We start from the raw sequence: 27,997 nt of genomic DNA on the forward strand, positions 1-27,997 counted from the left end.
AGGGCAGAGCTGCAGCTGAAGCCCTTCCCACATTCCCCACACTTGTAGGGACATTCCCTGGTGTGGATCATGTAGTGGCTGATCAGGTTGGAGCTCCGTCTGAAGCTCTTCCCACGCTCCAAGCTGTTGCAGAATGGCTCTCAAGTTCAAACCTCCTTTAGGTCCCTGTTTGGGCACCATTTGTTGCAGAATAAGGCCTTTGTCGGGGATGAGCCATTTGTCGGTGAGGGGAGACTCGGGCACTCAATATGAGTCAACAGCAAGTTCCGTTTATTGAAGAGAGCATTAGACACTTATACAGCAAATAATAAGCTTATGAATATTCTGTAAGCCAAGTGATCTATTGGTTAAACTATACCATCAACTCTTCCTCATTCCTTTGGGCCTACATTCTCTATTTCCCACGTCTCTCTGTCCACTTGTTATTATACCCAGCTAGGCCCAAGGACCTGGGGCACCATCTTGCAGGTGCAATAAGTCAAACTAGCTGTGTTCGGTACTTTCCCAACTCCTGGTCGGCTAACAAGCAAATGTCTACGTAACCTCTGTCATGTAGCCATTTCTCCACACTTACCAGTGAGCATTTTCAGTTCTGCCACCTATGTTTAGAGCAAGTTTTCTGTGACTCACTGCACCAGGTCAGTCCAAAGAAGAGCATTAGGAAGTATCCAGCTGTATTTTCTCTTCTTCCTTCTGTGTACATGCTGCTTTTTTGAGCACTCTGGCTTTCTGAGCTCCCTCACGTGTCTTGATCCTTTTCTGGATAACCAGAGGGATATCAGGATTAAATCCTGTCTCAGCTCTGAGGTCTGGCTTTTGAAGAGCCCCAGTCATCCTCTCCTACTCATCTCATCCTGGTCTTGGTGGAAATATTATGCCTTCATGGGACTGTTATTCAGCTTTGGGGCATTCCGGCACTGCTGTTTAGTGAAAGATTTTGAGACTTTGAAAGGTTTCCTGATTTGGTAATGACAATCCTCAATCCTAATGCTTGATGGGGGTTGCAGTTGCCTCAGTTGTGAAACCTCCTGAAAAACATTGTTTGTTCTTTTCTCCTTGACTTTTCCTTGACTGTTTTCATCAACCCATTAGGAGGTTTGGGGATATCTTTTCAAAGGGAATTTCAATTCATCTCCTGTCTGGCGTTTCAAAGGGGAACAGTGGTTTGGGTTTTTTTTAACCAGCACCTGCTTACCATCCAATTAGCTAACTGCCTTTAATTAACCATAATACATTCCAGGAGAGCAAAATAACAAGGGACCAAAATCAAGTGGTGACGACTCTGTGACTGAACCTGGACTTCCCCTTTCCCAGGTGCAGGATTCTGGGTAACCCTTTGCTGGCCACTTTGAGCTCTGCCATGCAGTGCCTTGGGTTTCTGGGGAGGGAAAAGCATCCAGTCCCTCACCTCCAGGTTCACATCTGCAAATCCAGAGGCCAGTGGATATTTCTGTCCATGGGATTTGCACACTGGATGCTCCATAGGTTTCTGGTATTAAGCTTTCCTCAAAAACATGGTGAGATGAGGTGTGCAGGACTCATTTCTTCAGAAGGGCAGGAGAAACCTCTGAAGGCCTCCCCTAAAGGGCCTCCTTACCCAGCAGTCTGACACAGATTTGCTTCTGAAGAGCTTTGTAATTTGTCCTTATTATGTTCTATGTGTGATTTAATGAAATTTAGTAGATTTTTCTCTACTGTAATTGAGCTCTTAATCTCATCTGAAAAGCAGAGCACAATCCCTTCAGAGATGGTGTTTGAGTAACAGCCTGTTTGTGTTTCCTCTGCTGTGGTGCTGCTCATGGAGCTGCTCACTCCAGATTTAAGAACAGAAAATAAACAGATTTCTCTGAGTCAAAAATACATCAGTGATGGCACACAGAGTAGGTTTGAATAAAAAACTCTTTTTTCTATTGGGCAAGAGATCTTCCAAGCAAGATCTTTCCTGGTTCTTCAAAGAATATGAAGGAGTGAGTTTTCCTTAGTGAGCCCCTGGGGCTTCATGCAGGTGATGCTCAGAAAATGGCACATGAGCATGGTAGCTGTCAGCAAAACAATTGGCTCTGGGCAGGTAAAAGTTAGCAGGAGATAAGAGTGGAAAGTCAAAACAACAGGATGCTGAAAAACTTTTAAGAGGAATAACGACTTCAGTGAAAATCCCTCATCTTAAAACTTCAAAACACATTTTTACAAAAATCCACAAAGGTGTCCTGATTTTGATCAGTCTGATCTTCCTAAATAGCATTTTACAATCAGAATTAGGAGTTGAGGGACACTAAAGAAGGCTCAGCAGAGGATTTTTCACTGTGACTTTAGTATATATTTTTTTACTGTGCTGTAGTTTGGAAGGAGGCCCCAAGCTCCAGCTGCAGCCTGGGGAGATCCTGTTGACCTAAACACTCCCCAAAGCTGCTGTGGGACTGACCCAGAACCAGAATCTGTATGGAACTGGGTAAAATACTTCCCACTAGAAAACACTTGCAGCTTGATGGTGATCCATAGTTCCCAGTTCAGACCACAGGCAGTTCCAGTAGTCACCGGTTTGCTGCCTGCTCTGTGCAGAGCTGGTGGCTGTGAGTGGCAGAGCTGTGGGGTGAACAGGCTGGTGGCTTTTTGGGGCACACAGAGCCTTCCATATCTACTGCTTTGTCCCCACTAGAGAGTGGATTTTCCTAGAGAAATACCTGGTGAGAGGGAAGGATGAAGAGCAAATCATTCCCTGCCAGTGGATGCTGTGCTTGTTGCAAACACGAGTTACATCTGGTAGGAGTCCTTGCTGTCAACCGTCACGGATTCCAGGCTGAGATCAGCTCAGCTCTGTCATTTGCCAGGGAATGAGGATCAGACTCCACCACACCTCCAGAGCTGGGGACGAGTGGCTTGAATCACATCCAGAGCCAGGATGAGGAATGGGCTGTGTTTTGTCTTGCCATGCACAGCAGATATCCTAACTTAAAGCTGTGCTGTCTTCCCGGATTCTGCTTCTTCCTCTGAGAAGACCCATTCATTTTGATCCTGTTCCTTTCCACCCATCCCTCTAAAGATCTCCATTACTGGAGTAATTGGCACTATTGGATCAACTTTTGATGTGATGAGTAGTGGATTTTTGTAGTCAACATGCCAATTTAAAGTGCCACAAATAAAAGATCAATTACTTCTTTCCTGGAGAAGAAATTAAGGTAAAATCTTTCAATGTAATGGGCTGAGTGTACAAAGCTAAAGAGGCAGAAGATTTAAATGAGACTGTCTCCTGAGAGGATGTGTTTTTAATGTAAAAGTAACAAAAATAACCCAAACAGTGAGAGAGCATCACTTGAGCTGCACCTCTGTCAGTAAGGGATGGATCCCTCCTGCTCTTTCTCCTGCCTGGGGCACCTGTGTGGGGCTGGTTGTCCCTGTCATTTACCTTTTGATTGCACAACCATTTCTTAGAAAACATTTGGCTCTTCAGACTGTCCTGGGCATTCAAGTGAGTCCAGGAGATGTGGGGGTGAGCTGATAAGTGGGTTTGGATGGTCCTGGCTGTTAGGTGTTGCTATGTTTCCTGATGCGGGTCTCCAAAGCAATCCCTGGCATGCTGCTTTTGTGGAAGGCAGAACAGCTCTGTGCTTGAAATTACAGTTCTGGGGAAATGCAATGAATTTTCTGCTAGGGACTGCATGTAAGCAGAGATGAAGCCTGAATTAGGGATCTGCCCTTGTGGGGATCCCTTACACTGACACAAAGCTCTCTGTGCCTCTCCAGAGGGCTGTCACCCTACAGAAACATGTCACTTCAGGGCAGGGAGGGGGATTTGACATCACAAAACATCGAGGGAAAAACATCAAGGCAAATTCTCTTTTTCTGGTCAGGAAAACCAGGTTGTGTGCCTGCTGTGTTCCACGAGCAGCAAATCAATTGCTGAGGGATTTCTGCTGGGAGATTTGTGCTTTATGAAATTCCTGCCAGTGGCAGAGGGCTGGGGAGCTGGAAACGATAGTGTTGTCTTCCTCCCCTCTGCTGCTTTAATTGTTTGTAATGATTTAATAAGCAGCACTATTCTTCCCTGCAGCAAACACAGGTGGCATTTTATCACCTTTATTAGGGCCCCTGTTTGGAATTTCTCTGCTGTATTTCCTTCTTTGCAGGCTTGGTCCAAAACTTGGAAAGGTCAGTGTAAGAACTGGACTTTTTTATTCTGAGTGTTGAGCCAGCACCAAATCCATGCAATTTTATGGGAAAGAAGTAATAAGGACAAATGACATAATTTAAACAAGGAAATGCTCTTGGCTTTCGCATTTTATGTGCACACCAGGAGAAAAAGAGCAAAGCAAGTACAAGCTCCCAGTTCTTACAGAAGAATAAATGGAAATAACTTCCCGTTTAGGCTGGGAATCAGGAGAAAATTTATACTCATCAGAAGGGTGTTGAAGTGGAGCAGCTGCCTAGTGACAGCAGACAGGTAGAGAAGTGAAACCCTAAATTAAAGGCTTTTAATGTGGAGTTTTTTGGATGTTGGGGTCTTTAGAAGCAGATTTTGTGAGTCCCATGGGCAATGGAGGTGACTTCCAGAGGAGCATCCCTGTCCCATGCCTGGGATCTGCTGCCCTGGTCCCACAGAGTGATTTGGGTTGTACCTGATGGCTCAGCAGAGCTTGGGGAAATGCCTCAATGTTGGTTGGATTTGAATGGCATTTGGGTCAAATCGAGTTTCTCCTCGGAGGGATGGAGTCTTGACCTCTCACAGGTTTCGCTTGAGTATTTCTTTTATCTGTCCCCCACCCCAAAACCCCCCAGCAGATCCCCTGCTCCTGCCACTCTTTGTCTCTCACAGCTGTGATCCTCAGAGCTTTTCCCTTACACTAAAAGAACTGGAAACTGGCTGGGTTTTGTTGCCTCTTGGCAACAAAATTGTCTCCTATTGTGCAGCTCAGGGGGAAAGAAACCTCTTCCTCCCTTCAGTCTGGTGCAACAAAGTGTTTTGTTCCTCTTTGTGAAGAACCAGGAAGAAACACTTCTTTTTAAGATGAGGGAGCCCAATTCAATTCCCTTATCATTTTGAGCAAAATAACCCAGTTATTTATGTTGAAAGTCACTCCAAAATTTTGGAGAGATCTTTTTAGAAAATATTTCTCTTGGTGACTGATTATGAGTGGGTATGGGAAGAAACTCTTTGCATTGAACCACTCAAAGCAGTAATTTCTTCCCAAAGAGTAGATGTAATTACATTTTTGGGTGAAAAAAAATAAGTAGTAGTGGACCAAAGGAGCTTCAAGCTGATCTCTATTTGCTGCCAATGACTGAATTAAATGCACATACTATCAGCTCTGCCAGACAAAACGTTGTATTTGGGTTATTGGGGTTTTGTCAGAAATCTTTGTAGCATGAATAGTTCATGGACTTATCTCTGCTGGCTTCAGCCATTCCTGCTGTCCATCATATCTTGCTATTATAAGGCAGCTCTTTTCATTATGTTGTCTTTTAATTCAGATATCTGAGCCTTTTTCTACTTCTAGTCACACTTTTCAGTAGGACAAACATTTTCACATTATCTGTGAGTGTATTCAGTGGTGGCCACACAAGTGAAGGCAAGGAGCTGGCAGGTGATAATTTATGAAACTTTCTATAATGGGAAAAAACTCAGCATTCAATTTCCATCTCCTTAGAAATCTCTGTTTCTTTTCTTGTCTCTTGTGCTCTTTGTGGCTGGTCTGAGTTTAGTGCTTGGAAATGCAATTATATGGATTCCAATTATTTTGAGAGAGAATAATCCTGTACACAAAGCCAAATAAATTTAACTTTTCAATATTAGAGCAGTTTGACATCCAGGTTGGGGACCTGGCAGTGGTTAGTGCCTGGCCAGCCTCAGAACACAGAGTTTGTCTGATTTAGGTGAAATTTCATTCATTGGAGACAAAGTAAAATTGCCTCTTATTTGCTCAGCACTAAAAATCCATCTGAAGCTGATTGCCAAGGGATGGGATTAACTCCTGCAATGGCACCATGAAATGAGAGACGGAGAGAGGAATATTAAAAAATGGCATTTCCAACCATGTGCAGGCCCTGATGTCCTGCTGTTGGCTTGGTGCTCTCAAAGGGGCTGATTTTGATGGTTTTAGAGGCACTAACCTGGGCAGTGAAATGCACCTCAGGCAGCAATTGCTTCTCTGATGTCTGCAAGTGCCTTTATCTCCCTTCACACTCCTCAGAACTGAAATTCTGCACGGACTGAGTGAATCTGAGGCTTTGGGAAGGCCCAGTGGTGACAGATTTTGGTGAGATTTGAGTCAGGAGATGGAAGCAGCAGCTGAAGGGGCTGTAATCTTCATCCTTGGGCTCTCCTGCAGGCTGATGTGGTGTGAAGGAGGCAGGGATTCCATAAAGCAACTTCTGTAGCTCCTGGGAGGAAAAAAAAACAAGTGGTAAGTTCTTTAATTTGTTAGAGTTTCAGGCTGTGCTGCACCTCAGGACCAGGCTCTGCCCCTCTCTGCTCCAGCTGGTGCTTCCCAGCTGTCCTCTCTGGTTTTTATTTGCAAACCACCTCCCTGACCAGCTTCCACTTTGCTTTAAAAAATTCAGCACCACGTTTGTGGCTGAACAGGTCCCAGAGATGGGGAGAATGGTTTGAGATGCAATATGCATCACAGAGTTGTTACAGCAGGGAAATTGTCCCATCCCTCCTGTGCCTGGAGCTGCTAATCTTGTTCTGAACATTGAAAACCTCTTCAGCTTCTCTTATTATACCTAAATTTGATTACTGCTTTGATTTCACACCTCTTTCATGCAGGCTTCTCCTCTCTCCTTGGCTGGAATTCTCTGAAAAGATAAAATTTATCAAGCCTTGGGACAGTTCCCGTCATCTGTCTCTGCTCCTAATGCTGCTTTTAATTATCTTGGGAACCTGAGCATGAGGGAAACTGGGAGGAGTTTAGTGAGAAGAAAAGGAAGGCACAGAGGCCAAAATGTAAATGCAGAGTCTGGGTCACCAGAGTCTGTAGTGTTGTGGGGATCTGGGCCATGCAAAGTGATGTTTTTCTCTGTGAATGGCTGATTCCTTCTGTATCGCCTCCTGAAATTCCTGTGTACCAGGGCTGGTGCTGGAACTGCAGCCACACAAACTCCCCATGGAGCTGTGTGGGACACAGTGGGAATCATTTATTTGCTGTTTTTGATGAAAAGTTGTGACATGAACCTCAGTGTCAGGGAGATGACACGTTAGTGCTGCTGCTGTCAGACAGTGCCCACACACTGTGTCTGGAGACAGCTCAGGAGAAGATGAAGATAAACCAGGATTAAATCCCATGTGCCACTGAACTCTATCAGAGATAAACTGCTTGGAGTGAAGTCTGTGAAGTGACTGGGGAGAGCTGGATGAAAGGACAGCTCTGACAAGTGTGGTACGTCAGTGATGTCCTAACACTCATCTTTGCACAGAGATGAAAAAGTATCAGTTTGCATGGCCTGAATTTCTGGGTGTGGAAACTGTGTGTTGCACAAGCTGTGCTGAGCTCATCTGGCTCTGAAATATCATCTCTGCACCTTAGCCAGGAACAGCAGCAGAGTTCTGAACAGATTAATAAAAATCAGTCATAACCCAGAAGCAAACCTTGGCAATACACATCTGTGGCAGGTGAGGAGACCAAAAGCTTTCATTATTGTTCAATAAAAAAATCCTCACTCTTGGCATTAAAATGCTTTGGTTTCAGCTCTGCCCCAGACTATCAATGTCAAGTGTTTCTCTGGCTGTTGGGGGTAGGTTCTCCCCCATAGCTCTCTGCAGGTTGGTGCTAATTAAAGATGTTCTGTCAGGTTCAGATGTTTTGGTGCCTGACCAGGGAGTGCAGAACAGGGATTACAAGTGCTGACATTTACTGTACTAGAAAGTCCAAGGGATAAATTTGTGCCAATTAACACCTTTAACTAGGAGGATCAATTCCTGTTGTGCTTGTACCAGAGTCTGGGCACAGGCGGGGTTTCCAAGGGAAATCTTGGTCCATGAAGGGCTGGGGCTCCCTCCAGGCTGGTCCAGCCCCTCAGGGTGCTCAGGAACAGGGGTTCCCCACAGCCCAGCGCATCCTCATTAGCCCTGGGGCTCCCAAGGGCAGAGCCATGGCTGAGGCTCTGCAGGAGCCATGGGATCCCATGGTAAAGGGCATGCTGGGATTTGCCCCTGCAGCTACCAGGTGTGTCCAGAGAAACTGCGGGGAGGGGGTGACCTCTGTCAGTGGGACCCTTCTGTGCACAGGTGCCCCCACTCCTGGGGTGGCTGTGCCAGCTCCCCTAGGGACCTCCAGCCCTCACAACCTGGAACAAGTGGAAACCACAACTTTGCAAATGCTGCCTGTGCCCAATGCAAGTGGTAAGAGAAGGGGAGTGTGAAAAAAAAATGTTTATTACAGAAGAACATCAACAACAATACAGAACACTTTAACAATGTAAGTACATTTGTAACAACAACAATCCGTAGAACGTATATACATAAGAACCTATCTAGCCAAAATATATAAAATGCATTTGTAGAAGATAAAAAAATTCTAAAAGTCTTAAGTCCTAAATCCTATTCCTATAGACAAAAAACTGTAGAACATATGTACAAAAGGGTGGCATCTCTGTCTGGAACGTTCATCAGTGCTGGAAGAAAAGCAGGTGCCGTGGTCACTGCAGTCAGGCACAGAGGGCTCTTCCACGTGTCCCCAGGTTGGCACATGTGGGCAAAGCAGGGCTCTGCTACCAGAGCTGAGCCTGGCTGCCTGTGGGATGGAGCTTGAGTGGCCCAAAGTGAGCACAGGACAGGCGGTGTGTGGCCACCAGACTCCAGTTCGCGAGGTGCCATGTCTCTGCACAGGGACCAGCCTAGCTCCAGTCTGGCAGCAGGGGACCCACTCTGCCTGTGGGGATCACGTGCCTGTCCTGCTGCTGGCATTGGTCTTCATCCCAAAATCATATCCTCTTTCTCATCTTTTATATCAATGTCCATGTCCTCAATGTATTCTTCCATTTCCACTTCCATCTCCTCCTCTTCCTCATAAACATCCACTTCCATTTCCTCTTCCACATCCACATCCATCTCCATCTCTTTTTCCATATCCATATCCACCTCCATCTCTTCCTCTTCAGTCTCTTCTTCCTCCATTTCCACGTCCTCCACTGTAGGAGTCTGGACATCCACCTCCATCTCTTCCTCTCTGTCCATGACAGCCTGCAGAGGTGGCAAAACCTCAGAGTGGGGTCCCTGTCCCACACCAACCCCACAGAGCTGCAGCCCACTCGGGCAGCTGGAGGTGTCCACCTCCATGGAATGGCACCATACCTCCCTCAGTTGACAAATGAGACAAAGGATAAACGTGAGCATCCTGAAGTGATGGATGACAAAATCCAGGCACTAGGGAGCTCTCAGGACTGATGGGAGTAGCAGCGGGCAGGTGGCAAGAAGGGCGGCAAGAATGGTCACGAGGGCGAGCAGGAGCAGACTGAACAGTAGGCTGACTCAAGGGCCAGTGGTTGAGTTGTTCTCTGTGCTGGGTGGTGGCAGTTCCAGTTGGAACGTGGGAAGTGACATCACACAGATCCCAAGATTCCAGGGTCAACAGAAGTGGTCACTGGGGATCCCTGAATGATTGGGCTTGAAACGGACCCTGAAGATCATCTTGTTCCAAGCTGAGCAATCTTCCCCCAGACCTTGGGGGAGCCCTGTTCCCAAGGATGGGGCATGCACAGCCTCTGTGCCCAGTCTGGGCCAGTGCCTCGCTGTCCTCAGTGTAAAACAGCAGCTTCCTTAGATCCAGCTTCAATCAATCGGCAGTTGAAAGCCATCCCCCTTGTCCTGTCACCACAGGCCCTGTTGAACACTCTGTCCCCTTCTTTCCTGTGGGACCCTCCCAGTCCTGCACAGCCACAGTGGGGCCTCCCAGTGTCTCCTCTTTTCAGGTTGAGCATCCCCAGTCCCACTTGGACAGCAGTCAGTCAGATCAAGGGATGTCAAGGCTGAAGTGTAGCAAATAGCATCAGGAACTGAGAGATGGAAGTTTTAGACCCAGATTTGCCTCTAAATGTACAAAATTAATAACAGTGGAGGGAAAGATGGTGGGACACTTGTTCTAACTGGTGAATTTTATTTTTTTCTTCTTTTCTGTCATGCTGATGGTTTTTCTGTTTGAAAGGAAGCTTGGCACAATGTCCACTGTCTTCTCCATTAGTGAAACACCAAGCAGAGTCTGGGCAGGCTGATGATGCAGAGCAAAACCTGCAAATATACTGGTGATCCTGAGTCTAGGGATGCAGCTAAACCCAGCCAAAAGTAATTTCTGGAAAGTCAAGCCTGGTTTACATTTTGAGTTTGGCTATTCCAACTTAACCAGTCGTTTATAAAAAAGCAAATAAAACGTTCAAACCAAAACAGACAAAACCCCAAATAAACAAACCCACGGAAACCAACCAAACAAATAAAAAACCCCAAATAAAACCAAAGGGAATGAGGAGTTAGCGTTAGTTGTGAGGATATCACAGCAGGCAAATGGCTGCTTCCCACAGGATCACCATAAAAAGCCACATAAAACAGCTGCTCCAAAATATACCCAACAGGAGAAAAATAAAAAGTGATAGATGGCAACTTTGGGGGCAGCTCCACATTAAGGTGAAGGATAAGCAGTGGTTCAGACCCAGCATTCCCCACCCTCCTCCCCACCCTCAGGCTGCTGTTTGCTCCTGATAAAAGACCCTTGCAGGACTGTGGCCCCTCTCAGTGCAGTGTAAATCATCCCCACAGCTCTCAGCTGAGCCACTGGCATTTCCAGAGCAAGATCCAGGCACAATCCTGAGCATCTGTGGAAGATCCTGAGCATCTTCATGCCTAGAACCACAAAACAGCTCAGGCTCTCCCTGGACTGGGTTTTCAGGGGAGGTTTCCACATGCCTGTGAGATCTGTTCATCCCTCAACATATCTGACTTGATGTACAATGATGCATTTTTGTTCCTTCCTTGTTCCTGTGTGCCAGTGAGGAAGCATCCGTGTGAATGGAGGATGTTGTGCACAGGAACATTTATTCCTGGATTGCCATTTTGTTTCACTGTCACTCAGCTGAACATAGTCCTTTTCTAAGAGGGACTTAGAAGAAATGTGTAGGAATTTTGGCTCTGAGAGGAGCAGAAAGCACATTTTCTACACCCCATTCCCAGCAGATGCAGTTTCCCTGGCAGAACAGTGATTGCCATTCATCTTCCTGGGAAGACTGTGAAGACATTCAGAGATCACAGGTTGAGGTGACCTTCGGCTTTGTGTCCCTCATTTCACATGGCCAGTTTCAAGGGCCATTAAAAGAGGCTCATGTTTGCCTTGCTACCCAGAAGTGCTGTAGTTATTTCCAGGAGAAAACAAAAAATCAATTTTTTGATTTCTACCACAAAAAATTGTGGTAGAAATCCCACCACAATTGTTGTTATGGATACGAACGAGGCCAAACTTTCTCCAGAGAAAGAGGTTCTCGTTTATTAAAATAGCTACAAGGAAGGGAGTGCCCAGGATAAGCCCAGGCACCCACACAGCGAGCCAAAAACAAAACAGTGCACTAACCCCTAATGCACTGGGTTCTCCCCAAAAAAACAATGGGGCTCTCCACAAAAAAACAATGGGGGTCTCCGCACAAAACAAGTATCAAAAAACAAGAACCCCGACCCAACCAAACTCCCCCCTATTTATAGCCCCCTTCGAGTCCATGATTGGTGCATTTTGGATCCTCATGATGATTGGTCCATTTCCAGGCTTCTCATTGGTCTTTACCGCCGTTCATTCTGGACCAATCGTTTCTGCAGGGCTTCGAATGATTGGTCAGATCTTTCATCCAATCTCTCTTTGACCTTGCCTTGCCCTGTCTGACACCTGTTTCACCAAACCCTGGACCCTTCTAGCACATTCTAATACCCCCCCCCGCCTTTAACATAATACAAATAATATAACATAACTAATACAATATAATTGGACTATATCCTATTTTAACTTAACTTTTACCTATAACAACTCCCCCCTCTAAAACTTTGATCGGGCTTTAGCCTGCATCAACCTCTTGACAGTTATTCAATTAGTCTCTTGACCAGTCTTTTAATCAGTTTGTTAACATGTTTCCTCTTCAATCATGTTTAGTTGTCTCTATGTCTGATAAATCTGTTTCATAAGCCACATGATTTACTTCTCCTTTAATCTGTTTCCTTTCTGAACAGATCCATTTTTCTTTCATAGGGCATTCCCCCAACAATTTCTGTTTAAAAATTCCCTGTATTTTTGAATAGCCAATACACTCTGCCGTCCTCTATAGAGGTGGTTAACGATAAAAAGTTGATACAATTGGGGCTCGGATTCGAGTGTGTTCTGAGGACGGGGTTCCAAGACTCTCCTGCATACAGAGGATGATAGCACTTTTCACACGGTTGTATCTCCCCTTATTGATGCTGATAAGTAGGAGGATCAATAGAAGTGGGGGTCCGGTACAGGCTACTCTCCCATTCATGTCTCCTCTCCGCAGAGGATCAGCGACTATTGTTGGTAAGAGTATATCCTGATCCGGTCTTCCCCCCCTTCTCTTCTCTTTCCTTACTACTTGTGCTGTTCTTACCAGTTACTGTTGCAGGAGTCTACTTCCCCTTTTGTATCAACCTGTTCTTTCTTTTTTTTAGAGCCAGATTTCTAGGTGTGTGGGAGAATGCTCTATCGCTTCTCAGATCACAGGATCAGTAATAGGGATCTCCTCCTTTTCTTTATCTTTCTCATTCCCATCTCCTACTTCATTTAATCTGAAGATCTTTTCAGAATCTTCTAGAGCGATCCTTTTTACAGTTATGTCTGCCAAGTTGTTCCCTTTTATTTCTCTAGTATCGCCTTTTTGATGTCCCTTTATATGTACCACTGCAATTTCTTTTGGTCTCTTCAGGGCTTCTAACACTACCTTTATGAGGCCTTCATGAATTACGGTTTTTCCCTTTGAGTTGACAAATCCTCTCTCTGCCCAGATCTTCCCAAAAGTATGTACTACCCCATAGGCATATTTAGAGTCAGTGAATATGGTACCACTCCTTTGATCAAGCCATTTTAGCCCTTTTAATAATGCATATATTTCACAGCATTCTGCAGACCAACTATTGGGAAGCTTTCCTTTATCTATGACTGTCATCGTATGTCCATTTACAATAGCATACCCTGATACTCGCTTACCATCTACTACCCGTGATGAACCATCTATAAACAGTATATCTCCTTCAGGTAAAGGTAGTTCTAATAAATCTTCCCTAACTTTTAGCTGCAAATCTATGGTTTCAAGGCAGTGATGTTCCAATTCTTCTTTTGGTTCTCCATATAAAAATTGTGCAGGATTTTGGATCCTTGTTGTTGTCAATTCTATATTTTCACTTTTGTTTTATATCAATTCATATTTTAAAAGCCTGCTCTCTGAAATCCATTGGCAGGCTTTCTTGCTTAGTATACTTTTTCTATCATGGGGAGTATACACCTTGATCTTGTTTCCTAGTGTTCACTTGTAACGTTCCTCCACAAGAGTTACAGTTCCAGCCACTGCCTGGAGACAAGTGGGCCAGCCTCTAACTTGGAGAGATAAGCAATGGGTTTTCGCACCCCACACCATTCTTGTACAATAACTCCATAAGCTATTCCTGCTTCTACATTGACAAATAGTTCAAACAGTCCATTTAAATCTGGCAAACTTAGTACTGGAGCATTTTTCAACTTTTCTTTTAGCTCTTCTAACTTTTTCTCATCATTTTCATCCCAACTTATGGGCTCATTTTCAACTAATTTATCATATAGAAACTTAACTAATTTTGTGTGTCCATCTATCCATAATTTACAATACCCAATTAATCCTAGTAATTTTCTCACATCTGTTTTTGGTTTTGGTGCTGGCAATGATAGTATTCCCTGAATTCGGTCAACATCTAATCTCTTATATCCTTTCCCAATTTTATGGCCTAGATACTTTACTTCTGGTTCCACAAATTGTAACTTTCTCTTAGATACTTCTAACCCCTTTCCCCCTAGGAAGTTCAGTAAATTAACAGTTGTTGTTTGTACCTCTTCTTTCTGTTCCCCAGAAATTAATAGATCATCTACATACTGGAGGATTTAGATCCTTCTTCAGGTATAAACTGTTTCATTAGTTCTTCCAGAGTTTGGCCAAATAGTTTTAGTCACTCAGTGAATCTCTGAGGCAACCTTGTCCATTGTAATTGCTGTTTTCTCCTGGTTTCCTCATCTTCCCATTCAAATGCGAACCATTTTCTACATTCTTTCTCAAGTGGACAGGACCAAAAAGCATCTTTTAAATCTATAACACTAAACCATGCATGTCTCGATGGTACTTTGCTCAAAAAATTATAGGGGTTGGCTACTACTGGATATCGAGTAACAGTTTGCTTATTTATTTCTCGTAAATCTTGGACTAATCGGTATGTACCATCAGGTTTTTTAATGGGTAATATTGGGGTGTTATGTGGAGACATGCATGGTTCTAAAATTCCTTCTTTAATTAAATCTTTAATTACAGGTGTTAATCCCTGTTTCCCTTCTACGGAAATTGGATATTGTTTAACTCTTATTGGGGGAATGTCAGGTTTCATTTTGATTTCTATGGGTGGAATTTCCAACAGTCCATGACCCCCTCCTTCTGCTCACACTCTCAGATCTATCTCTCTCTCATCTTCTTCTTTTAAAACCATCATTTTCACTACCATACATTTTCCTTCAGGGACTACCCCTATTCTTAACTGCACTTGTAAATCCTGGCCTAAGAGGTTAGAGTCTAATTCAGGCATATACAGCAGGTCAGCACAGCCTTCTCTGAAACTTCCTTTTATAGGTACTTCTTCAATAATGGGTACTTCAAAAGGGTTATTCTCAGCACCTTGAACTTTACCGGTTGGCTTACTTAATTTGCATCCCTTGGGAATCTTTGAAATACTTGAACAATCTGCTCCAGTATCCACTAAAAATTCCATTTCCTCGCTCTGAGGGCCAATTTCTAGGTTTGCCAGGGGCTCCTTTTGATGTCCAATATCATCCCTCCGAGCGTAGAGCCCCTGACACCCCCAGTCCTCTCCTTTCAGCCTGCTCCCTAAGGTGTCTTGTTCCTGAGCAATAGTCTCATCCATCTTTCTTTTTCTACAGAAATTTCTGGTGTGTCCTTTCTTACCACAATAAAAGCATACGACTTCTGCCAAAGGTGGTCTTCTTTCAGGCCAAGGTGACTTATTATCTCTGTCTGGCTCATACCTTCTACTTGGCTGATCTTTAAACCCACTTATTCTTGGACCTGTGTACTCGCTTTATCCATCACCTGGTGACTCACTATTCCCAAATCTAGGACTCTCTCTAGCCACTGCTACCATAAGTTTTGCTTTTGTCTTGGTCTTCTCCTCATCCCTCCCTAGATATACTTTTTGCACCTCTCTTAATAACTTGTTCATTCCTCTTTCCTGCCAATCATCTAACTTCATATATCCAATTTCCTTCATATATCCACCCAGGCCTTAGTTACAAATTGAATTTTAACTAAAGCTTGTCCTTTTGGTCTATCTGGATCCACACTTGAAAATAACTGAAAGTTTCATTTTAATCTTTCTAACCAGGTGCTTGGTGATTCATCTCGCTCCTGGTGACTATCAAATGCCAATCTTGCATTATTTGTTCTTGGGACTGCTTCTCTTATCCCTCTTGCAATTAGTGTCCTGTATTGCCTCATGCTCGCTCTTCCCTCTTCCTGGTTTGGATCCAAATTAGGTGGGTCAATAGGCATTTTATCTTCTCCTCTAGGACCTCCTCTATTTTCTCTTTCCCAAATCCTCATACCCACAGTACAAATCATTTGTATTTCTTCGGAAGAGAACAGTATTTCTAGGATAGAATTTAATTCCTCCCACATAAAGATGTTAGGCCCTAAGAATTGGTCTAATTGTTGGGAGATGCCTATTGGGTCTTCTAATAAAGTCTTAATTTCTTTCTTAAAATTTCTAACTTCAGAGGCGGTTAATGGGGCATTCACAAAACCAACACCGCCTCTGCACCCCCCCCGCCATAGGCACTTCCTTTAGAGGAAACAAATTGGCACTTCCCTTAGAGGGAACAAATTTTCAGTTCTCCCACATTCACCTTGAATTTTCTTTGCTTGGAACCTTGTATTATATTGATAGCTTGCTACATGCTCATCTGGTTCAATTAATTTCTTTTCCTCTATATCTTTACAACAACAGTCCCTTTTCACTCCCTGACCTTTTGTTTGCAAACTTTCCTCCTGCTTGTGACTCTTGGTATGTTGGGATACAGGGGATAAATAAAAAGGAATGTTTTCTGATGATCCAGGAATAAGAATAGGGGAGAGGTACTTTGGGTTATGGGTTGAAGTATGGGGGGAAAAATAAAGAAAATAAAAAAATAAAAGGTATTTTGGAAAGTTTTGGGAGCCAAGATTGGGATATGGATGCTCTGAGTGGTACTAGAGACAGGCGTCTGGGTACTTGAGGAACTGGAGGGAATCTGCAAAACTGAAGGAGTACAGGAATGGGCAGGTTCTGGTATATTTGGGAAAAGAGGAGATACAGAAGAGGGGATGCCAGGAGCAGGACAACTTGAATTAAAAGATTGATGTGATTTCAAAATTCCTGTGGGAGTAGATACTGAAATTACATCCACCTCATGAGATGGTACCAAGGGGTACAATGTTGGAGAGGGAGGAGGAAGATGGTCTATAGGAGGAGACGGAGGAGGAGGTAACGGGAGGTCATCTAAGGGATCAGGAGGGGGAGGCGGAGGAAGATGGTCTAAAGGATCCCATCTCTGTTCTGGTAGCTTAGTTTTTTCTTTTTCTTTTTCTCTGGATAATTTATATAATTTTATTTCCTCTTCCTGTTTCTCCCTTTGCAACCAACATTTAGCATATCTAATCTCTTCGTCACAAGGTTCTATTTGGGTATTGACATATCTAATTAAAGCTATACATAGCCATCTTTCTTTTGTCCCGTACCAGGGCCAATAAATAGGTCCTTCAGCAATACTCTCTTTAGGCCATATTTCTGTACAGTATCTTATCATTTTCTCTTATCTAGATCCTTCATTCCCTCATTAGTATCCCAATTTATTAAAAGTTCACCTAAAGGACTACTAGATGGTATTTTCTTAAAAACATCCTTCCCTTTTCTCTTCCTGCTGGCACTTCTCCCAGCACACTGTCCCATCTTTAACTAGCAATTGGTATCCAAATACAATTTTTTTTTCCTAATAAGGGATATGTATTAGTTATAAATGAGGAAGAGTAAAGAAAAATTAATTATTGTGGAAAATGTAATAATAATAGTAACTTTAAAAAGTTCCTTATCATAAGAGACAAGACAAAGATGGCAACTTTAAAGAAATGCTTGAAGTGGGAAACGAAATGAATATGGCGGCTTTGGTGGGAAACCACACACACACAAAAAAAAAGGTGACTTAAAGAAATATTTAGTGTGGGAAACAAAATAAATATGGCGGTTTAACAAGGCTTTTGGAATAATAATGTCAATTCAAATTAACATTTATAACCTAAGAATAGTGAAATGTTGAAATTAATTCCAAAAAGAAATATAATATCTATAGTTTTAGTGAGAAAACTAAACAATAATGATGGCTGTTTCAAGAAATGAAACAACTTACAACCACCTGCCCAACTAAATACAAAATAGGTGCAGTAAGCCACTTACTCTGCCCAAGTGGCCTCTGCACACCACACTCAACCACATACAAAATGGCTTCAATGAGCCACTTACTCAAAATGGCCGCTTCACACCACACACAAAAATCAAAATGGCCACTTCTTGGCCCACTGTAGAGAAAACTCCAAGTGGCTGCTTCTCAGCCCGCCTCACCAAAATCATAATGGCCACTTCTCGGCCCGCCTCACAACAAACTCAAAATGGTTGCTTCTAGGCCCGCATCACAGCAAACTCAAAATGGCCGCTTCTCAGCCCACCACACAGAAAACTCAAAAATTCCTAAGGAGTGGTCGAAGGACTTTTGGCCTGCCGTCACCTCCAAACCTCATTCCTTAGGGGCCCTGACTCTTAAAATACAAAAAAAATAAAAGAAAAAATTTCTCCCTAACATGAGCTCGTTCTAACCTCCCCCTCAGCCCCAGTGACTGAAAGGGCTCTTCCACAGCCAGTGGCCAACTTCCCCCCTGTGGGTCACCGTCCCTGTGAAGTATATTTTCAGCCCCCCCTATGACCCCCTTTAGCTGAGATGCTAGCTCAGGGTGAGCCTACTTCCCCTCTATGACATCCTTCCCACTGGGGTCCTTGTTCCAGGGGACCCTACTCCCTTGGGTTGGGCACCCTCCCCTTCCAGAAAAGGCGTACTCCCCTACACGTTGGCCACTTTGTTAAGTGGCCTCTGTGTAGCAGTATTTTCTCCCACCCCCAAGGTCCTACTTCCTCAGGGACTAGGCTCCGCCGGTCTATCCCTGAGGAACAGCCCTCCAGGTGGTTTGAGCTAGTGGTTGGAGCTCTACCCCTCACTGGGCAAGTCCGCCCCACTAACCCTCCTCGGGTACCCCTATGACCCCCCAAGGGGATCCTAGTTCAGGGTACCGAGTGTGTCCCCCTCTATGACCCCCCAATGGGATCCTAGTTCGAGGGGTACAACTCGGGCCAACGGCTCAAACCACCCCTAGGAGCCTCCAGTCACTGGAGGAACAGGAGCCTGAGCGGGTAAGGGCGGCTATAGGTGGGTACTCCCCGTCTCCCCTACTCCTGGGGGTCCATAGGGGTACACGTACTTCTTGACAACACTCACTTCCCTCTGTTCCCAGCCGACTCCCCTGCAGGAGTCTGGAATTGCGATACTGGGAGCACCCCCTCGCTTTGGGGGTCTGTACTCACAGCCCCCATCTCATTCACTCACACACACTCCGCACCCCAAATTACCTTCAACCCCACTCATGTTGCTCTGAGGAGCCCTGAGCCTCACTCCCTCTCGGAGGGCTCTCACCCTTTGGGTCGCTGTGACTCGGGTATGGGTGCAAACCCTCCCGCATTCCGACGTAGTCCAATCTCTGGCAGCCAAAAAGGGGGTTGGACGCGTCTCTCAGGTCCTGGGCTACCCCGGACTGTTTTTGGGCATGGCCTATCCTAGATGAGTCCCCAAAAAGATGTTACAAATATGAAGGAGGCCAAACTTTCTCTGGAGAAAGAGGTTCTCATTTATTAAAATAGCTGAAAGGAACGGAGTACCTAGGACAAGCCCAAGCACCCACACAGCGAGCCAAAAACAGAACAGCGCACTACCTCCAAGTGCACTGGGTTCCCCCAAGAAAACAAGTTTCCAAAAAAAGAAGAACCCCGACTTAACCAAACTCCCCCCATTTATAGCCCCCTTTGAGTGCAGGATTGGTCCATTTTGGATCCGCATGATGTTTGGTCAATTTCCAGGCTTCTCATTGGTCTTTAACAAATAATAGGTTCCTACTGGATCAATCATGTCTGCAGGACTTCGAATGATTGGTCAGGTCTTCCATCCAATCATCTTCGACATCGTCTTGCCCTGCGAGACCGCCCTTCCACCAAACGCTGGACCCTTATCTCAGAAAATTCCAATACCCCCTCCACTCTTAACGTAATACCATTAATATAACATAATTAATACAGTATAATTGAACTACACCCTAATTTAACATAATTTTTACCCATAACAGTATTATATAAAAATAATTTGGAAAAACCAATATAATAGTGAAAGCTAATGACTACATAGTTATTCATAACATGGGGAAGGTGTATGGAAGGGTTTATTTGACTTCTCCTAATCCTGATCTGATTTTGTCAGCAATAAAATCAATTCATATCTCTAATTCTGAGGAAGTTTTACCCGTGACAGGATTTGATGAGTGATCTCTCCTGGTCCTTGTCTCAACCCAGGAACCCTTTGCTCAATTTTCTCTCCCCATCCAGGTGTGGAGGGCAGTAAGAGAGCGGCTGTGGTGGGTGCGGGGCATCCGGCCACTGTCCTTCCACGGCAAGGCAGGGAGGAGGAGGAGGGTCCAGGTCAGGTTGTTGAGCAGATTGTTGTGGGATTTGCAGTAGTGCTTGGGCTCTCTCAGTCCCTTGGGCAAAGGGACAAGATGATCAATTGATACATTTCCGGACTGATTCCCCCATAGCTGCCCCTGCAGAGGGGGATTTCCAGTCAGCCCTGCCCTGAAAACCATCAAAGGCCCTCACAGAGCCACTGCTTGGGCTCCCAATGGGGTTTGTGCTTCTTGCAGGGCTGAGCAAACCACAGGCAGGCCTTTTTCCACCCACAGAATTCTCACCTCTGCAGCAGCTCTAAAGCTGCCAGAATCAAAGCCGGGGGGCAGGGGGGAACACTCAGGTCCTGGCTGCCCCCTGGGGCTGGCCAGAGCAGGACTGGGCAATGGCCATCCCTTTGCAGTGGGGCTGGGCCATGACTGGGCCCCACGCTTGCCTTGACAGGGGTCCCCAGGATGTGCCACCCCTGGGACAGGCACCTGGCCAGGAATGTGCAGGGACATTTCTGGAACCGTCACCCTCTGGGACAGGATCCCCCATGCCAGGATGTGCCACCCCCCGGGACAGGATCCCCCCAGGACAGGACTTCCTGGATGTACCACCCCAGGAACAGAGACTGCTCCCCCTTCCCATCGGATTTTCAGCGCAAATGGCCTCTTCCTTCTTGTCCAGGAAAAAGAAAGTGAAAACCTTGTGAAGGCACAAGCCAACACCTCTGTCCTCTGCAGCCTCCCCACCCTTCCCTGCAACTCCTGCTTCCCATTGCCCCTTCCCACAGTCCCCCCACCTTGGTCCCTGCTCAGGTGCTTCATGAGATTGCTGAGCTAAGACCTGGGGGTGAGGGGACCTGGCACAAAAGTGAGCAAAATAAAGAAAAAAAGCAATAAAGACACTAAAGTCAAGGGCAGGGGAGGGCACAGAGTCAGAGCTACCCAGGACCACCATGTGAAGCCTGCACAGCACATGAACTTCCCAGGGGGGCTTGGCTGGCTCTGGGTCATCCCAAAATCTGATGCACACAGGGAAGAAGGTGAGACCCCTGTGGCCATTCAGCAACTGCCCATCTCTGGCACCCCCATTCCCCTGGGAACCCAAGCATGGGATCCCCATTCCTTATGTCTCCTCATCCCTGGGACCCCCATCCCAGTACTGCCATTCTCCAGGATCTCCATGGCCCAGAACCCCATTCCCAAGGAACCCTCTCCTGTTAATTCTGTCCCCTGAAATCCCCCTTCCACCAGGACCTTGGTTCTCTCAGGAAACCCATTCCCATGGGAACCACCATTCCCCTAGCATCCCTATCCCATGACCCCAAATCCCTGGAGCCCATGTTCCCCAGGGACTCCCATGATTGAGTCCCCTCAGCCCTGGGCACCCCCAGACCCATGACTCCCCCTCCTTAGGAACCCCATTCCCCTGGACACTCAGCCCTAGCACCCAAAACCAACCTAGCCCCCCACTCTTGTGAACCACATGTCCCACTGTGTCCCACCCACACTCATCCCCTTCCTGTCCCCACCCTGTAGCCACCCTGCCCCCACCAAGGGCCACCTCCATGTGGGGACGGATGTGACCTCGCTTCCTTCCCCTTCATCTGAAGAGCCGCCAGCCAGGGGAGCAGTGGCCGCAGCAGCGAGTGACAGCCAGTGCACATGGCTGGGGACACCGGGATGGCTGGGAAGGTGGCGCTGCTTCTGTGGGGTGAGTGCCCCGGGCACGGGCCTGACAGTCTGGGGATGGGGAGGGGAGGGGGCACAGGGGGTCCTCAGAGGTCCCCAATGGCAGCAGTTCCAGTCCATGATACCCACAGTGGACCTTGCTGGGACTGGAGATGTAGGGTGGCTTTGGGGACAGGAAGAGGGGGCAGGAATTTAGGGATGAGGATGTGGGTACAGGGATGTGGGGATTGGCACCTTTGGGATCAGGGAGTTCTGGGGATAGGAACAATGGAACTGGGATGCAGGGACGGAAGTGGACAAGAAGCATGACGATGTGGCCATGGGGATGGGATCATGAGCAGATGGAGATGACCTGGGCCTGCATGGGTTGTGTCCCTGGTGTCATAGTGCCCGGGGTATCCACAGTGTCCTCATTTTTGCCTCAGCCAAGGCTGGCCTTGGTGTCCCTGTTCCTGAGGCATCTGTGCCACATGGATGTGGTGCACAGGTGGCTGTGACACAGATATGTCCCCCTGCCTCTCCAAATCTTTTGGGGACCACCCAGACACACTTTCCCACAAGAATTGCTGTCCCCATGGGGACAATTTAGGGACAGCCTCCACACCCTGTGCCTGCATGCTCCTGCCCCCCTGGTGCCACCCCCACCCAGATCTGTCCCTTCTCCCTTCCAGCCCAGACCCTCAGCCTTGCTGGTGAGTCCTCGGGGGACACCATGGCCCTACCCTGCTGTCCCCAGCCCCACGCTGGCCCTGGCAGGCTGGTGTTCCCTGTCACCCACAGGTGCCCAGACCACCCAGCTCCTGGTGGAGCCCCCCTGGAGGCCGGCAGTGCTGTGGGACCAGGTGACACTGACCTGCCAGGGCTTGGAGACCACCGGTGCCACCACCTGGTACAAGGGCACGCAGCACTGGAGGCAGCAGGGACCATGCCACATTGCTGTCACCGAGAGTGGCACCTACACATGTTACAGACCTGGCACCGGGCGCAGCCCCCCTGTGACAGTGCTAGATGGTGAGGGGTTATCTTAAATGATCAGGGTGGCCCCTGACAGGTCTGGGTGGAATCCACTTTGTGGGTGGCCTCACACCCCGTGTGTGGGAGAGCCTGTCTACAGGACACCTGGACATCCCAGTGAACCCCAGTGCACCCAGATGTCCCCAGTGCCATGGGCACCCACCATGGACCTTGAGCCATGTCTTGAGCCCCTCAGTGAGAGGGGACCCCTCTGTCGCACAGACAATCTGGTGCTGCAGGTGCCAGCACGGGCACTGCTGGAAGGGGACACGGTGACACTGCGTTGCCGGGGATGGTGGAACAACACGGTCACCAGGGTGCGATTCTACCAGGACGAGAAGGATCTGACGGGGCCTGTCAATGGGACCGAGCTGTCCCTGTCTCCCCTGCAGCTGAACCATAGTGGCCGCTACAGCTGCGGGGGCTTGGTGAGGTCCTTTATCTCACGGTCAGCAGCAGTGACAGTGACAGTGCACGGTGAGCACCCCATGGCTGGAACTCCAATCTCCTCATATCCCCAAAGCCCCTTCCTAGTGGACTCAGAATTACAGTCCTCACCTGCCCTCTCCTTCCCAGAGCTCTTCTTGGTATCGGTACTTGAATGTCCCCCTGAGCCCATTGATGGGTCCCCCCTGACTCTCAGCTGCCTCAGCACCCCCAGCCCTCTGTGGCCCCAAGCCCCTCTCCTGCACGTGTTCTACTGGGACTGGTGGGGGGGGGGGGGCGAGCAGGGGTCCCTGCAGCTGCTGGTGCCCACAATGGGGGTCTCCCATTTGGGAAATTATGACTGTGAGGTGCATTCCAAGGGGGGTCAGTGAGGAAGAGCAGCACCCAGCTCCGCGTCATGGTGTGCAGTGAGTGCGGGGATGGGCATGGGGAGTCCACACGGCCCTCTCAGGTCCCCTGGTTGGGCACCTCCACATCTCCCAGACAGTTTTCCCGGGTCCTTCCATCCCTCCCCTTGTCTCCTCACCCCTCCATGTTGTGACTCCATTCCCAACATCTCCCATCACACCCTTCTCCCCATCCCTATCCCCCACACCAGCTGCCAGCCCCTCCCTGTGCCCTCAGCCCTGTCTGTGTCCCCACAGTGCCCGTGGCCAATGCCACCATCACCCCTGGTCCCCTGTCACACCAGATGCATGCAGGTGACTCCATGACCCTGCACTGCTCGGTGCAGGTGGGCACAGCCCCTGTCACCTTCACCTGGCTGCACAACGGGCAGGAGGTGGCGCAGGGTCCCCTCCTGGAGCTCAGGGACATCACTGTGGGACATTCGGGCACCTACCAGTGCATGGCCACCAACCAGCTGGGAGAGGACGGGCACCGCGTGTTCCGAGCATTCAGCCCAGAGCTGGCCCTGGAGCTGAAACCGCAAAACAAAGGGACACAGAGGGACACAGGTAGGGATCACACGGGGTCACTGTGGGGTGCAGGACCCCTGGAGTGATGGCTGACTCTGATGTGTCCCCCTCCATTTCTTGCAGTGACCGCAGGGGTCGGTGGGGCCCTTCTGTTCCTGCTTCTGCTCGTGGGTGGCATTGTGTCCTGGTACCAGTGGCACCACCTGGGTAGGTGACAATGGGGGGACGGGGGTCCTAGAGATCAGTGGGAAGGCCCCCAGAGAAGGGGGGAAGCACCCACAGCCCCTGACTTGGGAGGGGCTGAGCTTGCAGTGACCATGGCTCAGAGCCCTGGGGAGCTGTTGGAGGGTCCTGCAGGGATGTTGGGGGTTCTGTCAGGGGTCCCCCTCCCTGCTGGGCTCGGGGCTCTGGGGACTCAGGGTGTTGGTGCAAGTGTGGTGGGTCAGTGATACTAGGGGGGGCATCAGGGATACTGGGGGGGCCTGGGGAGAATTGTGTATCTGGTGATGGTTCAGCATTGCCAAGGGTGGATGGGAGCCCCTGGGTCTCCAAACTCACCCCTCCAGTTTCTTTGCAGATGCCAGGAAGCACCAGGAAAGGTGAGTGCAAGTTCCAGCCATGATACACCTTTTACCCAAACCCCCAGCACCTCCCATCCCCTTCCACACACCCCCTTATTCCCACAGGGCCCCCCCAGACCCCCTGGCACTCCCAGTGGAGGATCCTCAGGCGACGTACATGGAGCTGCAAAGGCAACCTTGGGAACCCAGTGACATCTATGAAAATCTACATCAAAAGTTGTGATGCTCTGGGAAGCGGGAGGCACTGGGTGACACTGGGGGTGCTCCCTCCATGACTCCTGTGGTTGCTCATCCTTCCAAGGGAGGTGGTCATGGGTCAGGGGAAGGCTACACAGGGCATCCTGTGCTCCCCATTTCCTCTCCCAATACCCCAAGGGCTCCCCCATCCCTTTGCTGGTTCCTGCAGGGGCTCCCCAGCCCCATCCAAGTGCCCAGGTACCCTCAGCCCCAGCCGCATCCAAGTGCCCAAGTACCCTCAGGGACTGCCCCATTCTCTCCCCACAGCTCTTGCAGTACACCTAGGGCTTCCCCATTCCCCCTCCCACCACCCCTGTCCCATCCCGCTGTAAAAGGGGGAGTCGGGGAGGATTCTTGCTGAAAGGTTTCTGAGATGAAAATGAAACACAAAAGTGGCAATATTATATCTGAGAACTGTTTATTGGTAAAGGAGGGTAAGGGTTCTTCCTGAAGGGGGAGAGAAGGGAGTAGAAAGGGAAAAGGATAGAGAGAGAAACAGAAGACAGGGACAGTGTTACCGCAAGAAGCCTGGGCGCTCTGTGGGCATCAGCTGGGCAGATGGAGTGCATGCCAGGGCGAGCCCACATGGCTTTTGTGAGTGGCTGGGCGTGATTTCCAAGGACGGCACCTGCGTGTCTCTGGCATGGGCGAGCAATAGCTGCAGGCTGGCTGCTGCAGGCTGGCTGTGGGCTGGGGCTGCGGCACTGGTGGCTCTGGGCTGGCTGCTGCGGGCTGGGGCTGCGGGGGCAGGTGCAGCAGGCTCGGTGCTGTGGGCAGCATGGGAAACGCGGCAGAGGTGGCGGGTGGATGCAGGCAGCATCTGCTCCATCAGGGAAGCAAGGAAGGAACGTCCAGGATGAGCAGGAATGAGCTGCCTCGGGGAAGCAGCGAGACAGGGGAGAACGGGTGTGGACAGGGAAGAAGGACCACCGGGAGGAAAAGGCAAGGGAGGGGAGTATCTGTGATATTTTTGCCCGATGTCCAGGAGGAATGATGCATCTGACCCCATCTTGTCAGAAAGCTTATTAAGCACTTTATTATACTATATTATTCTATATTATATTCCATTACATCTAAACTGAATCTGCCAAGCACTCAACTGCACTCCACTGAACACAATCTCATGATAATCAGCTTACTGTCCCCCCCCCACACACAAACACACACACACCTGGATTCAATGGGTCAGTGAATCAAAACACTCACAACAGAATTCCTATTACCAGTTCCCTTCAGGTAAACAATCTCTCACAATGCATTCAATTTTTGAAAAACACAGGAGCAGAAAATGAGAAAATGTGAGAAAATTCTCACAGGGAAGGAAGGCCAAACTGACCCTCTGAGCGAGCCCCTGATCCCTCCAAGAAACTCAAAGCAAAATGCTCCTGTAGTGTCACAGTTTGCTGCTTTTCTTTGCAAAGGCTCCTCCCACAGCCCGATTTCCCGGGCATTTTTTCCCAGACATTTTCCCAGGCATCTGTCCCACCAGCCAGTGGGGGTCACTCACAGCCCAATCACTGAAGCTTTCTCTCCCCTCATTCTGTGATGCGAGAAGCCTCACTGGGGACAGGTTTCCCAGCACATGTACAACCCACAGAGTAATTTTTCACCTCATGTGTAGCATATGTTAAGGCATAAATCTAAATCAGATTTGTTCCTCTTAACCCCCATGTGCTTAGCGGCTCTGCAATCCCCCTCAGATTGCACCCACTAAGGTGGCTCACTGGTGCCCATCCCAGTTCCAAGGGGGCACAGGACCGGGTTCCCTGCTCCTGGGACAAAAATGCAGCTCTTTGGTTAAACTAGGCAGAAATGGTGTTTCTTTGTTCAGCTCAATCAAGGAAGCTGAACAAGGTGGGAACCTCCCTTGCAATGGAAAATACAATCCCAATCTCTGAAATATTATTACTTTGAAACTACAGAGCTTTAAGGCAAAGAGCAGGAGCAGGAAAAAAAATTCTTTACTAATATGTATTGTGAGAAACAAGTTGACTTCAACTTCAATGGAAGTTGACTTTCGCTGGATATTATATGGATTGATATTACATTATTGACTATATTGTTGATTAAATATTGTGATGTTACTGCTGTGACATTGATGTGAATTGTGGAGTGACTGATGTGGTTGGGGTGACCCTGCAAGGGTGGGGCCCAGCCATGGCCCAGCCCCACTGCACAGGGATGGCCATTGCCCAGCCCTGCTCTGCCTAGCCCCAGGTGGCAGCCAGCACCTGAGGGTCCCCCCTGCCCCCTTGGCTTTGATTCTGGCAGCTTTAGAGCTGCTGCAGAGGTGAGAATTCTGTGGGTGGAAAAAGGCCTGCCTGTGGTTTGCTCAGCTCTGCAAGAGGCACAAAACCCAAACGGAGCCCAAGCAGGGTCTCAGTGAGGGCCTTTGATGGTTTTCAGAGCAGGGCTGGCTGGAAACCCCCCCCTGCAGGGGAGGCTGTGGGTGACCCAGTCCGGAAATACAGCAGTTGATCATCTGTTCCTCTTTGTAAGGGACTTAGAGAGCTCCAGCACTACTGCATGTCCCGCAACAATCTGCTCAACAAGCTCACCTGGACCCTCCTTCTTGAACAAAACCTGCAGCCTTCTGGAACCTCGTGGAAGGAATGTTTGGGCTCAGGCTGTGGCCAGCAAAAAAGAGGGAAATGTTTGGAAATATTGCACCAGGGCTCTGGCCCCAGCCGTGGCGGAGGTCTGGGGAGTGACCCTGTGTGGATTCCAGGTGTCTCCAAAGATGCTCCATCCCTGCCCTCGTAACCTGAGGGAAAGGCTGAGGGTTTGCAGGATTTGTGGTGTGAAGCCACCACAGGGGTTTTTTGTGTACCTGAGATCTGCCTGTGGTCAGGTGCTCCCATCCTTCCATTCGGGATCATGGAGAGCAGTCGCAGGTGTGGCACAGGGCTTGTGCCTGGCCCCTGGACACTGCTACGCTGCCAGTGGGCACTGGGATCCAACCTGCTGCCTTGGCGGTTTCTGTCCACTGCCGGTGGTGGTGCCGGGACCGATTGGTGCCCGTGAGTTTGCAAAAGGAGCGATTTCCCCTCCTCCCTCCCGTCCGAGGCCACCATGGCCCCTGAGGGGATGGAG

At 48.2% G+C, this 27,997-nt stretch overlaps 1 long non-coding RNA gene across 1 annotated transcript; it reads left to right on the forward strand.

Annotated features, from left to right (window-relative positions):
- Positions 1–24,206: 24,206 nt before the first annotated feature.
- Positions 24,207–25,617, forward strand: LOC141726374 (uncharacterized). Its single transcript, XR_012577625.1, has 3 exons — positions 24,207–24,293; positions 24,664–24,685; positions 24,773–25,617. It is a non-coding gene; the product is annotated as an uncharacterized LOC141726374 (long non-coding RNA).
- The last annotated feature ends 2,380 nt before the right edge of the window (positions 25,618–27,997 follow it).

This window comes from Zonotrichia albicollis, chromosome 34 (genome assembly GCF_047830755.1).
Source record: "Zonotrichia albicollis isolate bZonAlb1 chromosome 34, bZonAlb1.hap1, whole genome shotgun sequence".
NCBI lineage: Eukaryota > Metazoa > Chordata > Aves > Passeriformes > Passerellidae > Zonotrichia > Zonotrichia albicollis.